At 52.2% G+C, this 14,922-nt stretch overlaps 1 protein-coding gene across 1 annotated transcript in view; it reads right to left on the bottom strand.

Moving 5' to 3' along the window:
* The window catches only part of LOC140460028 (large neutral amino acids transporter small subunit 2-like), a gene marked incomplete at its 3' end in the record, with an annotated part of 101,256 nt that overhangs the window by 30,061 nt on the left and 56,273 nt on the right, over positions 1 to 14,922 (bottom strand).

Here is a 14,922-nt window from a genome sequence, read left to right as displayed (position 1 = left end):
ACAGCACGGGGTTAGATACAGAGTAAAGCTCCCTCTACACTGTCCCCCCCATCCCAGGGACAGGGACAGCACGGGGTTAGATACAGAGTAAAGCTCCCTCTACACTGTCCCCATCAAACACTCCCAGGGACAGGGACAGCACAGGGGTTAGATACAGAGTAAAGCTCCCTCTACACTGTCCCCCCCATCAAACACTCCCAGGGACAGGGACAGCACGGGGTTAGATACAGAGTAAAGCTCCCTCTACACTGTCCCCCCATCAAACACTCCCAGGGACAGCGACAGCACGGGGTTAGATACAGAGTAAAGCTCCCTCTACACTGTCCTCCCATCAAACACTCCCAGGGACAGGGACAGCACGGGGTTAGATACAGAGTAAAGCTCCCTCTACACTGTCCCCCCATCAAACACTCCCAGGGACAGCGACAGCACGGGGTTAGATACAGAGTAAAGCTCCCTCTACACTGTCCTCCCATCAAACACTCCCAGGGACAGCGACAGCACGGGGTTAGATACAGAATAAAGCTCCCTCTACACTGTCCCCCCCAATCCCAGGGACAGGGACAGTACGGGGTTAGATACAGAGTAAAGCTTCCTCTACACTGTCCCCCCCATCAAACACTCCCAGGGACAGGGACAGCACGGGGTTAGATACAGAGTAAAGCTTCCTCTACACTGTACCCCCATCCCAGGGACAGGGACAGGGACAGCCCGGGGTTAGATTCAGAGTAAACTGCAGTGTGTGAGCCTTGTACCTGTCGGTGTTTCCCATTTCCTGATAACAGGATTAGCTGCTAGACCCGGATAAGAAAGGAGACGTTATGGATTAGTGCTATCTGTGTGGAGTGTTTAACTGGTAAACATCCCGAATAGCAAACAGCACGTGCAATTGAACACTTTTCAACTATATTTGAATTTGTATTGTCGTACTGCTTTAAGTACCTCTGTACCCTCATATGACATTGCCCTTCGTACCGAGACAAACTGAAACAGTCCTTGATCAATACAGAATAAACGGCCACCAGGGGAGACCGAGACCCACTGCAAATGGCTGCCGGGAAAGACTGAGACACACCGCAAATGGCTGCCAAGGGAGACTGAGACACACCGCAAATGGCTGCCAAGGGAGACCGAGACACACCGCAAATGGCTGCCAAGGGAGACTGAGACACACCGCAAATGGCTGCCAAGGGAGACCGAGACACACCGCAAATGGCTGCCAAGGGAGACTGAGACACACCGCAAATGGCTGCCAAGGGAGACTGAGACACACCGCAAATGGCTGCCAAGGGAGACCGAGACACACTGCAAATGGCTGCCAGGAAAGACCGAGACACACCGCAAATGGCTGCCAAGGGAGACTGAGACACACCGCAAATGGCTGCCAAGGGAGACTGAGACACACTGCAAATGGCTGCCAGGAAAGACCGAGACACACCGCAAATGGCCGCCAGACCCAAGACACTCCTGCTACACAGAAGGCCGCTAGGCCCCCACCTTGGCAACGAGGTAGCTCAACGAGGGGGCTCCCGGTTACTGGTGGGCCCTGTGGGCAACCTGTTGCCCCGCCAGTTGTTGGCCTCCGAGCCACGGCGGCCCTCTCCTCCCCCGGCCCATTGCTGCTGACCTTTGACCTTCGTCACAGTTGGCGCCTCACACCCCTCGGCACACTCTCTCACATGCTTCCCCCTCCCTTCACCTGGCCCTCATTCCAACCCCCTGACAAATCCTGGTAAACATGTTTTCCCCAGAGTCGCTGCTGGTCTTTAAAACACAAACAGCTGGTGCTGGCCGAGAGCGTCACAGATCCAGATCCAACCCCCCCCCCCCCCCCCCCCCCCCCGCCCTCTCTCTCTCTCTGAGACAGTCTGACACCACAGACAGGCCCAGGCAAGGGCAACAGCACATAAACAAAACAACTCAGGCAGGAAAGTCAACGCAAAGTCGGGAAGGCTCAGCCTGAAGCCTCTTTTTCAGGAATCCTGCTCCCTCCCCAGCCCAACCCCCCCCCCCAAAACACAGCTCAGGGCACTGCCTGTAGACACTACACACCGTTTCAGTCTCACCGGGGAACATAGGGCACAGGATTCCCACACAACAAACACCCCACTGCTTCCTGTCGGCCTAGTCCTCTCCACATCTCCCCCCCCCCCCCCCCCCAGTCCCCCCTCTCCCCTGGTCTGTCTCAATAAAGGTCCCCTCTCGTTTTTCTGAACCCTAATGAGTACAGGCCCGACTGACTCCCCCTCTCCTCGTGAGGCCCTCCCTCCGTCCCCGGGATCGTCCCGAGGGAACCTTGGATCGGGAGAAAATGGCCGTCCAAGGATTCACTCCAATCCATGACCGAGAGGGCTGGGATATGATTGGTCACAGAGGGGAGGGGGGGGGGGGGGGGGGGGGGGTGGTGGGGGTTGTTGAGCAAGGCACTGACCAGCTCAGTGACACCTGGTGACATTTGCTGCCCTCGGGGTTAGCTAAGTGTTAATGGTGTCGCACAGAGTTTGAGAGCCTCTGCCTCTCTCTCTCTCTCTCTCTCTGTGATGCAGGGTGTCTGATTTCTCTTCAAACAGGTCAGCGAACAAAAGAGAGGTTGCACAATAGCTGTCCCAGAGTCTCTCACGCTGTCGATTTCTTCAGGCACACTGTGCTTGCCATCGCCCCACACAACCAGCTATTTATCACAGTGAGGGACAGAGGTGGCACACAGGAGAGGAAGGAGAAAGGAGGGATATGTGTGTGTGTGTGTGTGTGTGTGTGTGTGTGTGCGTGAGAGAGAGAGAATGTACAGAATGTCCAACCCGTCCGTGCCGACCCAGATATCCCTAACCCAATCTAGTCCCACCTGCCAGCACCCAGGCCCATATCCCACCAAACCCTTCCTATTCATATACCCATCCAAATGCCTTTTCAATGCTGTCATTGTACCAGCCTTCACCACTTCCTCTGGCAGCTCATTCCATACACGTACCACCCTCTGCGTGAAAAAGTTGCCCCTGAGGTCTCTCTTATATCTTTCCCCTCTCACCCTCTAGTTCTGGACTCCCCGACCCCAGGGAAAAGACCTTGTCTATTTACCCCTATCCATGTCCCTCATGATTTTGTAAACCTCTATAAGGTCACCCCTCAGCCTCCGACGCTCCGGGGAAAACAGCCCCGGCCTGTTCAGCCTCTCCCTGTAGCTCAAACCCTCCAACCCCTGGCAACATCCTTGTAAATCTTTTCTGAACCCTTTCAAGTTTCACAACATCTTTCCGATAGGAAGGAGACCAGAATTGCATGTAATATTCCAACAGTGGCCTAACCAACATCCTGTACAGCCGCAACATGACCTCCCAACTCCTGTACTCAATACTCTGACCAATAAAGGAAAGCATCAGTATTTACAGGTGACTCTCTGTGTGGTGTTTGCACATTCTCCCCGTGTCTGCGTGGGTTTCCTCCGGGTGCTCCAGTTTCCTCCCACAGTCCAAAGATGTGCAGGTCAGGTGAATTGGCCATGCTAAATTGCCCGTAGTGTTAGGTAAGGGGTAAATGTAGGGGAATGGGTCTGGGTGAGTTGCGCTTCGGAGGGTCGGTGTGGACTTGTTGGGCCGAAGGGTATGTTTCCACACTGTAATGTAATCTAATCTAATACCAAACGCCTCCTTCACTATCCTATCTACCTGCGACTCCACTTTCAAGGAGCTATGAACCTGCACTCCAAGGTCTCTCTGTTCAGCAACACTCCCCAGGACCTTACCATTAAGTGAATAAGTCCTGCTAAGATTTGCTTTCCCAAAATGCAGCACCTCACATTTATCTGAATTAAACTCCATCTGCCACTTCTCAGCCCATTGGCCCATCTGGTCAAGAATCTGTTGTAATCTGAGGTAACCCTCTTCGCTGTCCACGACACCTCCAATTTTGGGGTCACCTGTAAACTTACTAACTGTACCTCTTATGTTCACATCCAAATCATTTATGTAAATGACAAAAAGTAGAAGACCCAGCACCAATCCTTGTGGCCCTCCACTGGTCACAGGCCTCCAGTCTGAAAAACAACCCTCCACCACCCTCTGTCTTCTACCTTTGAGCCAGTTCTGGATCCAAATGGCTAGTTCTCCCTGTATTCTAACCTTGCTAACCAGTCTCCCATTGGGAATCTTGTTGAATGCCTTACTGAAGTCCATATAGATCACATCTACTGCTCTGTCCTCATCAATCCTCTTTGTTACTTCTTCAAAAAACTCAATCACGTTTGTGAGCCATGATTTCCCACGCACAAAGCCATGTTGACTGTCGCGAATCAGTCCTTGCCTTTCCAAATACATGTACATCCTCTCCCTCAGGATTCCCTCCAACAACTTGCCCACCACCGAGGTCAGGCTCACTGGTCTATAGTTCCCTGGCTTGTCCTTACCATCCTTCTTAAACAGTGGCACCTCCATTTGCCAACCTCCAATCTTCCGGCACCTCACCTGTGACTATCGATGATACAAATATCTCAACAAGAGGCCCAGCAATCACTTTTCTAGCTTCCCACAGAGTTCTGGGGTACACCTGATCAGGTCCTGGGGATTTATCCACCTTTAACCATTTCAAGACATCCAGCGCTTCCTCCTCTGTAATCTGGACATTTTTCAAGATGTCACCATCTATTTCCCTACAGTCTATATCTTCCATATCCTTTTCCACAGTAAATACTGATGCAAAATACTCATTTAGTATCTCCCCCATTTTCTGCGGCTCCACACAAAGGCCGCCTTGCTGATCTTTGAGGAGCCCTATTCTCTCCCTAGTTACCCTTTTGTATTTGTTAAAACCCTTTGGATTCTCCTTAATTCTATTCGCCAAAGCTATCTCATGTCCCCTTTTTGCCCTCCTGATTTCCCTCTTAAGTATACTCCTACTTCCTTTATACTCTAAGGATTCACTCGATCTATCCTGTCTATACCTGACATATGCTTCCTTCTTTTTCTTAACCAAACCCTCAATTTCTTTAGTCATCCAACATTCCCTATACCTACCAACCTTCCCTTTCACCCTGACAGGAATATACTTTCTCTGGATTCTCATTATCTCATTTCTGAAGGCTTCCCATTTTCCAGCCGTCCCTTTACCTGCGAACATCTGCCTCCAATCAGCTTTCAAATATTCTTGCCTAATACCGTCAAAATTGGCCTTTCTCCAATTTAGAACTTCAACTTTTAGATCTGGTCTATCCTTTTCCATCACTATTTTAAAACTAATAGAATTATGGTCGCTGGCCCCAAAGTGCTCCCCCACTGACACCTCAGTCACCTGCCCTGCCTTATTTCCCAAGAGTAGGTCAGGTTTTGCACCTTCTCTAGTAGGTACATCCACATACTGAATCAGAAACGTTTCTTGTACACACTTAAGAAATTCCTCTCCATCTAAACTTTTAACACTATGTTTTGAAAGTTAAAATCCCCTACCATAACTACCCTATTATTCTTACAGATAGCTGAGATCTCCTTACAAGTTTGTTTCTCAATTTCCCTCGGACTATTAGGGGGTCTATAATACAATGGAGAAAGTGAGGACTGCAGATGCTGGAGATCAGAGCTGAAAGTGTGTTGCTGGAAAAGCGCAGCAGGTCAGGCAGCATCCAAGGAACAGGAGAATCGACGTTTCGGGCATCCTGAAGAAGGGCTGATGCCCGAAACGTCGATTCTCCTGCTCCTTGGATGCTACCTGACCTGCTGTGCTTTTCCAGCAACACATTTTCAGTCTATAATACAATCCCAATAAGATGATCATCCCTTTCTTATTTCTCAGTTCCACCCAGATAACTTCCCTGGATGTATTTCTGGGAATATCCTCCCTCAGTACACCTGTAGTACTATCCCTTATCAAAAACACCACACCCCCTCCTCTCTTGCCTCCCTTTCTGTCCTTCCTGTAGCATTTGTATCCTGGAACATTAACCTGCCAGTCCTGCCCATCCCTAAGCCGCGTTTCTGTAATTGCTATGATATCCCAGTCCCATGTTCCTAACCATGCCCTGAGTTCATCTGCCTTCCCTGTTAGGCCTCTTGCATTGAAATAAATGCAGTTTAATTTATCAGGCCTATCTTGTTCTCTGCTTTGTCCCTGCCTGCCCTGACTGACTCGCTCCTTCTCCAACTGTACCCGTCCCAGATTGACCTCTTTCCTCACTATCTCCCCGGGTCCCACCTTACTAGTTTAAATCTTCCTGAGCATCTCCAGCAAATCTAGCCAGTATATTAGTCCCCTTCCAATTTAGGTGCAATCTGTCCTGCTTGTACAGGTCACTTCGATTCCAATGATCCAAAAATGTGAATCCTTCTCCCAAACACCAGCTCCTCAACCATGCATTCATCTGTTCGATCCTCCTATTCCTGCCCTCACTAGCTATTAGCACTGAGAGTAATCCAGATATTACTACTCTCGAGGATGAGATAAAGAAAAAGAGAGAGAGAGAGAGAAAAAAAGAGACAGACAGACACACAGACAGAGATTGAGAGAGACACATACATAGAGACACACAGAGAGAGAGAGAGATAGACAGAGGAGGAGGGGAGGAGGGAGTAACCGATAGGGGGGTTGACAGAGAGCACTCAGCAAAGGGAGGGAACGTGCAGGGTGAGACAGAGAGAGTAGCTAAGGGCCAGAACGTATGACAGAGAGATAGCACGGCAGAGGGAGAGGATAACAGAACAACAATGCATATGGTAGAGCTAGAGACACGCAGCGGAGAGCCAGAGGGAGAGTGTGGAACAGCGTGGAGCAGAGGCCACGCGATACAGATAAAGCACGTAGTTAGGGGTTGACATGTGACCGGCACAACCCCCCCTCCTCCCGTGTGTTTTTCTGTGGCTGGAGAGCCCTACAGGTCTACAACACACGGGAGCAGCAGGTCTGGGGGCAGAACGAGAGAGGGAGGGGGAGCAAGGGGGGCAAGTGTGACAGAGTGAGAGAGAGAGAGAGGGAGAGAGGGAGAGAGAGAGGGAGAGAGGGAGAGAGGGAGAGAGAGAGAGAGAGAGAGAGAGAGAGAGAGAGAGAGGGAGAGAGAGAGAGAGAGAGAGAGAGACACAGAGAGAGAGAGAGAGAGAGAGACACACACAGACAGACAGAGAGAGAGAGAGCGAGAGAGAGAGAGAGCGAGAGGGAGAGAGAGAGAGAGACAGAGAGAGAGAGAGAGAGAGAGGGAGAGACACACACAGACAGAGTGAGAGAGAGAGAGAGAGAGGGACAGAGAGAGAGAGAGAGAGAGACACACACACACAGAGAGAGAGCGAGAGAGAGAGAGACACAGACAGAGCACACAAAAATGGGAACAGAAAAAACAGAATGAATACCTGTGTGACAGACACAGAGAGACAGAGAGAGAGAGAGGAAGACAGAGTGAAAGTGTGTGTGTGTGTGAGAGTAAGTAAGTGTGTGTGTGAGTAAGTGTGGGAGAGAGAGCGTGTGTGTGTGTGAGACAGTGTGTGAGTGTGCGTGCATAAGTTTGTGTGTTTGCTTGAGAAAACTTACGTGTGCATGTGTGTGCGAGAGTGTGTCCGTGTGTGTAAGGGGAAGGGTGGGTGAGAGGCCCCACAAGATGAGCTGAGATTTCTCTGCAGGAGTGTGGGTGAGGGAATGAGATCAGAGCGTGGGTTCCCTCACACACTGCGGTTTTCCCCTGTGCAAGAGGACTGAATGTACAAAGCCATTTCTGGGAAGAACTTGTTTGTGAAGCAACACTCGATAGCTACTTGGGGCAGGTCCAGCAACCACAAGATCTGAGGAAATCAGGCACTTGGCCACAGAACAGTGGATTCGACAAGGTCCGCAGCAGAGGGGGAGCTGCTGGCAATGGGGATTGGAGAAGCCGTGCCACTGTCAGAGGGCAGAGGCTTTCCCCGTTACCACTACCCCCCCCCCCCCCCAACACCCTCCCCTCAGGCTAACATCGGGGCTTCAAATCCCACTCCTGGGGAGTGTTGCTGAACAAAGAGACCTTGGAGTGCAGGTTCATAGCTCCTTGAAAGTGGAGTCGCAGGTCGATAGGATAGTGAAGGAGGTGTTTGGTATGGTCTCCTTTATCGGTCAGAGTATTGAGTACAGGAGTTGGGAGGTCATGTTGCAGCTGTACAGGACATTGGTTAGGGCCACTGTTGGAATATTGCGTGCAATTCTGGTCTCCTTCCTATCGGAAAGATGTTGTGAAACTTGAAAGGGTTCAGAACAGATTTACAAGGATGTTGCTGCGATTGGAGGGTTTGAGCTACAGGGAGAGGCTGAACAGGCTGGGGCTGTTTTCCCTGGAGCGTCGGAGGCTGAGGGGTGACCTTATAGAGGTTTATAAAATCATGAGGGGGGAATGGTATTTACTGAGAGTGGGTAGAGATTAGGTCTTGGATGGCTATAGAAGTTTATAATATCACGAGGGGCATGGATAGGATAAACAGCCAAGGTTTTTACCCTGGGGTGGGGTATCCAGAACAAGAAGGCAAAGGTTTAGGGTGAGAGGGGCAAGATTTAAAAAGGACCTCCTTTTTCACCCAGAGGGTGGTGTGTGTATGGAATGAGCTGCCAGAGGAAGTGGTGGAGGCTGGTACAATGACAGCATTGAAAAGGCATCTGGATGGGGACAGGGATAGGGAGGGTTTGGAGGGATATGGGCCAAGGGCTGGCAAATGGGACTAGATTGGGATAACTGGTCAACATGGACTTAAGGGTCTGTTTCCATGATGTACATCTCTATTGGCGATTTAATTATAATTCACAGAGAGAGAGAGAGAGGTTAGGGAACAAGGCACTGAAGTGAACTTATCACAGAGGATTTAGCGGGATACTGGAAGGTGAAAGGAGGGAGTGCACTTCCTCTGCTCTCTCCCCAGTAAACATTCTGCACTCTCTCTCTTTCTCTCAGATGCGCACACACACAAGCACAGGGGGCAGAGAGTCAGCCCGCTAATTTTAACCTGTTTACACTCTCCGCTGTTTACTAAACACCACCGGCGACCCCAGGTCAGCATTCCAGCCGTCAGCTGATACCACTGGCTTCACCTTGGTAACCCTGTCTCACACCTCTGTCCCAACACCGCCCTGTCCCAACACAGACTCTCTCTCGTGCGCACACACTCAAACATACAGATACACACAGTCACTCTCACAGGCACACGCATACACACACATGCACACTCAGACACGTGTACGCGTGTGCACACACAGATACGCGCACACTCACTCGAGACAAAGGCGCACACACACACTCACTCACAGGCACACACACAAACACACTCAGACACAGACTCACACACATTCACACACAGACTCAGACACACAGATATACAGACACAGAGACATACACAGTCACTCACACATACAGGCGCACACTCTCACACAGACAGACAGACACACAGACACCCACACAGACACACACACACATACACAAACCGGGCTCCAACAACAACTGGCCTTCTCATAGCACCTCTGAACTACCTGAACGACCCAAGGTGCTGTGCAGCAGTACGTTATCAGGGCAAATATTTGATAACCAGCCGGGCCAGGAGATTTCAAGGTCAAGGAAACGGAGGGGGGGCTGGTTTCGGAATGCCGGGGACCCAGGTGCCTGGAGGCCAGGATTGGAGCGCACAGGAAGCTCAGCTTCACTAATGGCGCCATTCTGCCCATCACACCTATACTAGGCCTGCAAGGAGGTGGCAGAGACAGGGCGAGGAGGCGGGGCCAGGGGAGGTGGAGGGTGGTGGTTGGGTTCGCCATGCGGGAGAGCCAGATATCTGGGAGTTATTCGACTGAGGGGGGCATCACCATGCGAGAGTGAGAGGTGCGAGGCAGAGAGAAATGAAAGTGTGGAAGACACGACAGAAAGGGGTCAGTGTTATCAGAAGTGAATCGAGTGAGAAGGAGGAACCAAACGTGGCAAAACGAGAGAGAGGGAGAGAGACACAGAGACAGAGAGAGAGAAAGGATGAGGGGATTCAGAGGCAGAGAGACGGGAAACAAGAGGAGTGAGGCAGAGAGATATAGGGAGAAATGAATAAGTGAAGAGTGACAAACGAGGATAAGGGAGGGGTAAAACGAAACGGAGGGAAAGGGTGAGATGACAGAGAGAGAGAGAGAGAGAGTGTGAGAGAGAGTGAGAGTGAAAGAGAGAGTGAGAGAGAGGGAATAAAAAGAGAGAGACAGAGAGAGAGAGAGAGAGAGAAAGAAAGAAAGAAAGAAAGAGAGACAAAGAGAGAAAGAAAGAGAGACAATGAGAAAGAGAGAGACAAAGAGAGAGAGAGAGAGACAGAGAGAGAGAGAGAGACAAAGAGAGAGAAAGGGCCTGGAGGGGACTGAATGCAGTTCCCTGGGGTATGGCAAGGTGGGGGAAGGAGTGGGGGGGGGGGGGGGGGGGGGGCGGGGGGAACTGACCACATCACTACCTCGACCTCCTTCACGGAAGACACCCCATGCCCCCCCGACCCCCTTCCGTGACACAGACCTCCCGCCCACTCTCTGGGCGAAGACATTTCTCCCTGTCTCAGTCTGACCTTCGACCCTCTCTCCACACGCCCCCAGCCCCCCTCTCCCAGGTCATCGGGGAACGCCCGTCCTGGCTTTACACGTGCAATTGTATAGGTTGCTGTGAGACTCACCCCCCCGCCCCCGCCCCCCAACCCCGTTCCATTCCTCTCAATGTGGTCTCGGGTGGGCCCGGGTGTGTCCTCGGTCACGGGAGTGGGCACTGCAGGTAAGACTGGTACTTACTGACCACTGCCCATGGAGTAGAAATCTGGGTGAGTGAAGGCAGGAAAGAGCAGAACAGGCAGGGAGTGGGGTTCGACTGGGGCACACAGGGACGGGTACAGAGAACGGCACAGGACATGTCTTTGGGAGACACACACACACACAAAAACACTGCCCCCCCTCTCTCACACACACACTGTCCCTCTCTCTCTCACACACACTGTCCCCCTCTCTCTCACACACACACTGTCCCTCTCTCTCACACACACACTGTCCCTCTCTCTCTCTCTCACACACACTGTCCCTCTCTCTCTCACACACACTGTCCCTCTCTCTCTCTCACACACACAGTCCCTCTCTCTCACACACACACTGTCCCTCTCTCTCTCACACACACTGTCCCTCTCTCTCTCTCTCACACACACTGTCCCCCTCTCTCTCACACACACACTGTCCCTCTCTCTCTCTCTCACACACACACACTGTCCCTCTCTCTCTCTCACACACACACTGTCCCTCTCTCTCTCACACACACTGTCCCTCTCTCTCTCTCTCACACACACACTGTCCCTCTCTCTCTCACACACACTGTCCCCCTCTCTCTCACACACACACTGTCCCTCTCTCTCTCTCTCACACACACTGTCCCTCTCTCTCTCTCACACACACCGTCCCTCTCTCTCTCACACACACACTGTCCCTCTCTCTCACACACACACAGCCCCTCTCTCTCTCTCACACTCACTGTCCCTCTCTCTCTCTCACACACACCGTCCCTCTCTCTCTCTCACACACACCGTCCCTCTCTCTCACACACACACACTGTCCCTCTCTCTCACACACACACACTGTCCCTCTCTCTCTCACACACACACACTGTCCCTCTCTCTCTCACACACACTGTCCCTCTCTCTCTCTCTCACACACACACACTGTCCCTCTCTCTCTCACACACACACACTGTCCCTCTCTCTCACACACACACTGTCCCCCTCTCTCTCACACACACTGTCCCTCTCTCTCTCACACACACTGTCCCTCTCTCTCTCACACACACACTGTCCCTCTCTCTCTCACACACACACACTGTCCCTCTCTCTCTCACACACACTGTCCCTCTCTCTCTCTCACACACACAGTCCCTCTCTCTCACACACACACTGTCCCTCTCTCTCTCACACACACTGTCCCTCTCTCTCTCACACACACTGTCCCTCTCTCTCTCTCTCTCACACACACTGTCCCTCTCTCACTCACACACACACACTGTCCCTCTCTCTCTCTCACACACACACTGTCCCTCTCTCTCTCACACACACACTGTCCCTCTCTCTCACACACACTGTCCCTCTCTCTCTCACACACACACTGTCCCTCTCTCTCACACACACACACTGTCCCCCTCTCTAACACACACACGCTGTCCCTCTCTCTCTCACACACACACTGTCCCTCTCTCTCTCTCACACACACAGTCCCTCTCTCTCACACACACTGTCCCTCTCTCTCACACACACACAGTCCCTCTCTCTCTCTCTCACACACACACTGTCCCTCTCTCTCACACACACACACTGTCCCTCTCTCACTCACACACACACACTGTCCCTCTCTCTCTCTCACACACACACTGTCCCTCTCTCTCTCACACACACACTGTCCCTCTCTCTCTCTCACACACACACACTGTCCCCCTCTCTCACACACACACACTGTCCCTCTCTCACACACACACTGTCCCTCGCTCTCTCACACACACACTGTCCCTGTCTCTCTCACACACACACTGTCCCTCTCTCTCACACACACACACTGTCCCTCTCTCACTCACACACACACTGTCCCTCTCTCTCTCTCACACACACACACTGTCCCCCTCTCTCACACACACACACTGTCCCTCTCTCACACACACACTGTCCCTCGCTCTCTCACACACACAGTCCCTCTCTCTCTCTCTCACACACACACTGTCCCTGTCTCTCTCACACACACACTGTCCCTCTCTCTCACACACACACAGTCCCTCTCTCTCTCTCTCACACACACACTGTCCCTGTCTCTCTCACACACACACTGTCCCTCTCTCTCACACACACACACACTGTCCCTCTCTCTCTCTCACACACACACTGCCCCTCTCTCTCTCACACACACACTGTCCCTCTCTCTCACACACACACACTGTCCCCCTCTCTCACACATACACACTGTCCCTCTCTCTCACACATACACACTGTCCCTCTCTCTCTCTCACACACACACTGTCCCTCTCTCACTCACACACACACATTGTCCCTCTCTCTCACACACACACACTGTCCCTCTCTCTCACACACACACACTGTCCCTCTCTCTCACACACACACTGTCCCTCTCTCTCACACACACAGTCCCTCGCTCTCACACACACAGTCCCTCTCTCTCTCTCTCTCACACACACACTGTCCCTCTCTCTCACACACACACACTGTCCCTCTCTCTCTCTCACACACACACTGTCCCTCTCTCTCTCACACACACACTGTCCCTCTCTCTCTCACACACACACACACTGTCCCCCTCTCTCACACACACACACTGTCCCTCTCTCACACACACACACTGTCCCTCGCTCTCTCACACACACTGTCCCTGTCTCTCACACACACACACTGTCCCTCTCTCTCACACACACACTGTCCCTCTCTCTCACACACACACACTGTCCCCCTCTCTCACACATACACACTGTCCCTCTCTCTCACACACACACAGTCCCTCTCTCTCTCTCACACACACACTGTCCCTCTCTCACTCACACACACACATTGTCCCTCTCTCTCACACACACACACTGTCCCTCGCTCTCTCACACACACACTGTCCCTCGCTCTCTCACACACACACTGTCCCTCTCTCTCACACACAGTCCCTCTCTCTCACACACACAGTCCCTCTCTCTCACACACACAGTCCCTCTCTCTCTCTCTCACACACACACTGTCCCTCTCTCTCACACACACACACTGTCCCTCTCTCTCTCTCACACACACACTGTCCCTCTCTCTCACACACACACACTGTCCCTCTCTCTCACACACACACACTGTCCCTCTCTCTCTCTCACACACACACACTGTCCCTCTCTCTCTCTCACACACACACACTGTCCCTCTCTCTCTCACACACACTGTCCCTCTCTCTCACACACACACTGTCCCTCTCTCTCTCACACACTCACTGTCCCTCTCTCTCTCACACACACTGTCCCTCTCTCTCTCACACACACTGTCCCTCTCTCTCTCACACACACACACTGTCCCTCGCTCTCTCACACACACACTGTCCCTCTCTCTCTCTCTCACACACACACACTGTCCCTCTCTCTCTCTCTCACACACACACACTGTCCCTCTCTCTCACACACACACACACTGTCCCTCTCTCTCTCACACACACACTGTCCCCCTCTCTCACACACACACTGTCCCCCTCTCTCACACACACACACACTGTCCCTCTCTATCACACACACACTGTCCCTCGCTCTCTCACACACACACTGTCCCTCGCTCTCTCACACACACACTGTCCCTCTCTCTCACACACACACACTGTCCCTCTCTCTCACACACACTGTCCCTCGCTCTCTCACACACACACTGTCCCTCGCTCTCTCACACACACACTGTCCCTCGCCCTCTCACACACACACTGTCCCTCGCTCTCTCACACACACACTGTGCCTCTCTCACACACACACACTGTCCCTCTCTCACACACACACACACTGTCCCTCTCTCACACACACACACACTGTCCCTCTCTCACACACACACACACTGTCCCTCTCTCTCACACACACTGTCCCTCGCTCTCACACACACACTGTCCCTCGCTCTCACACACACACTGTCCCCCTCTCTCACACATACACACTGTCCCTCTCTCTCACACACACACAGTCCCTCTCTCTCTCTCACACACACACTGTCCCTCTCTCACTCACACACACACATTGTCCCTCTCTCTCACACACACACACTGTCCCTCGCTCTCTCACACACACACTGTCCCTCTCTCTCACACACAGTCCCTCTCTCTCACACACACAGTCCCTCTCTCTCACACACACAGTCCCTCTCTCTCTCTCTCACACACACACTGTCCCTCTCTCTCACACACACACACTGTCCCTCTCTCTCTCTCACACACACACTGTCCCTCTCTCTCTCA

Source organism: Chiloscyllium punctatum, chromosome 36, assembly GCF_047496795.1.
Source record: "Chiloscyllium punctatum isolate Juve2018m chromosome 36, sChiPun1.3, whole genome shotgun sequence".
Classification (NCBI taxonomy): domain Eukaryota; kingdom Metazoa; phylum Chordata; class Chondrichthyes; order Orectolobiformes; family Hemiscylliidae; genus Chiloscyllium; species Chiloscyllium punctatum.
This window is presented reverse-complemented; position numbering and strand designations above follow the sequence as displayed.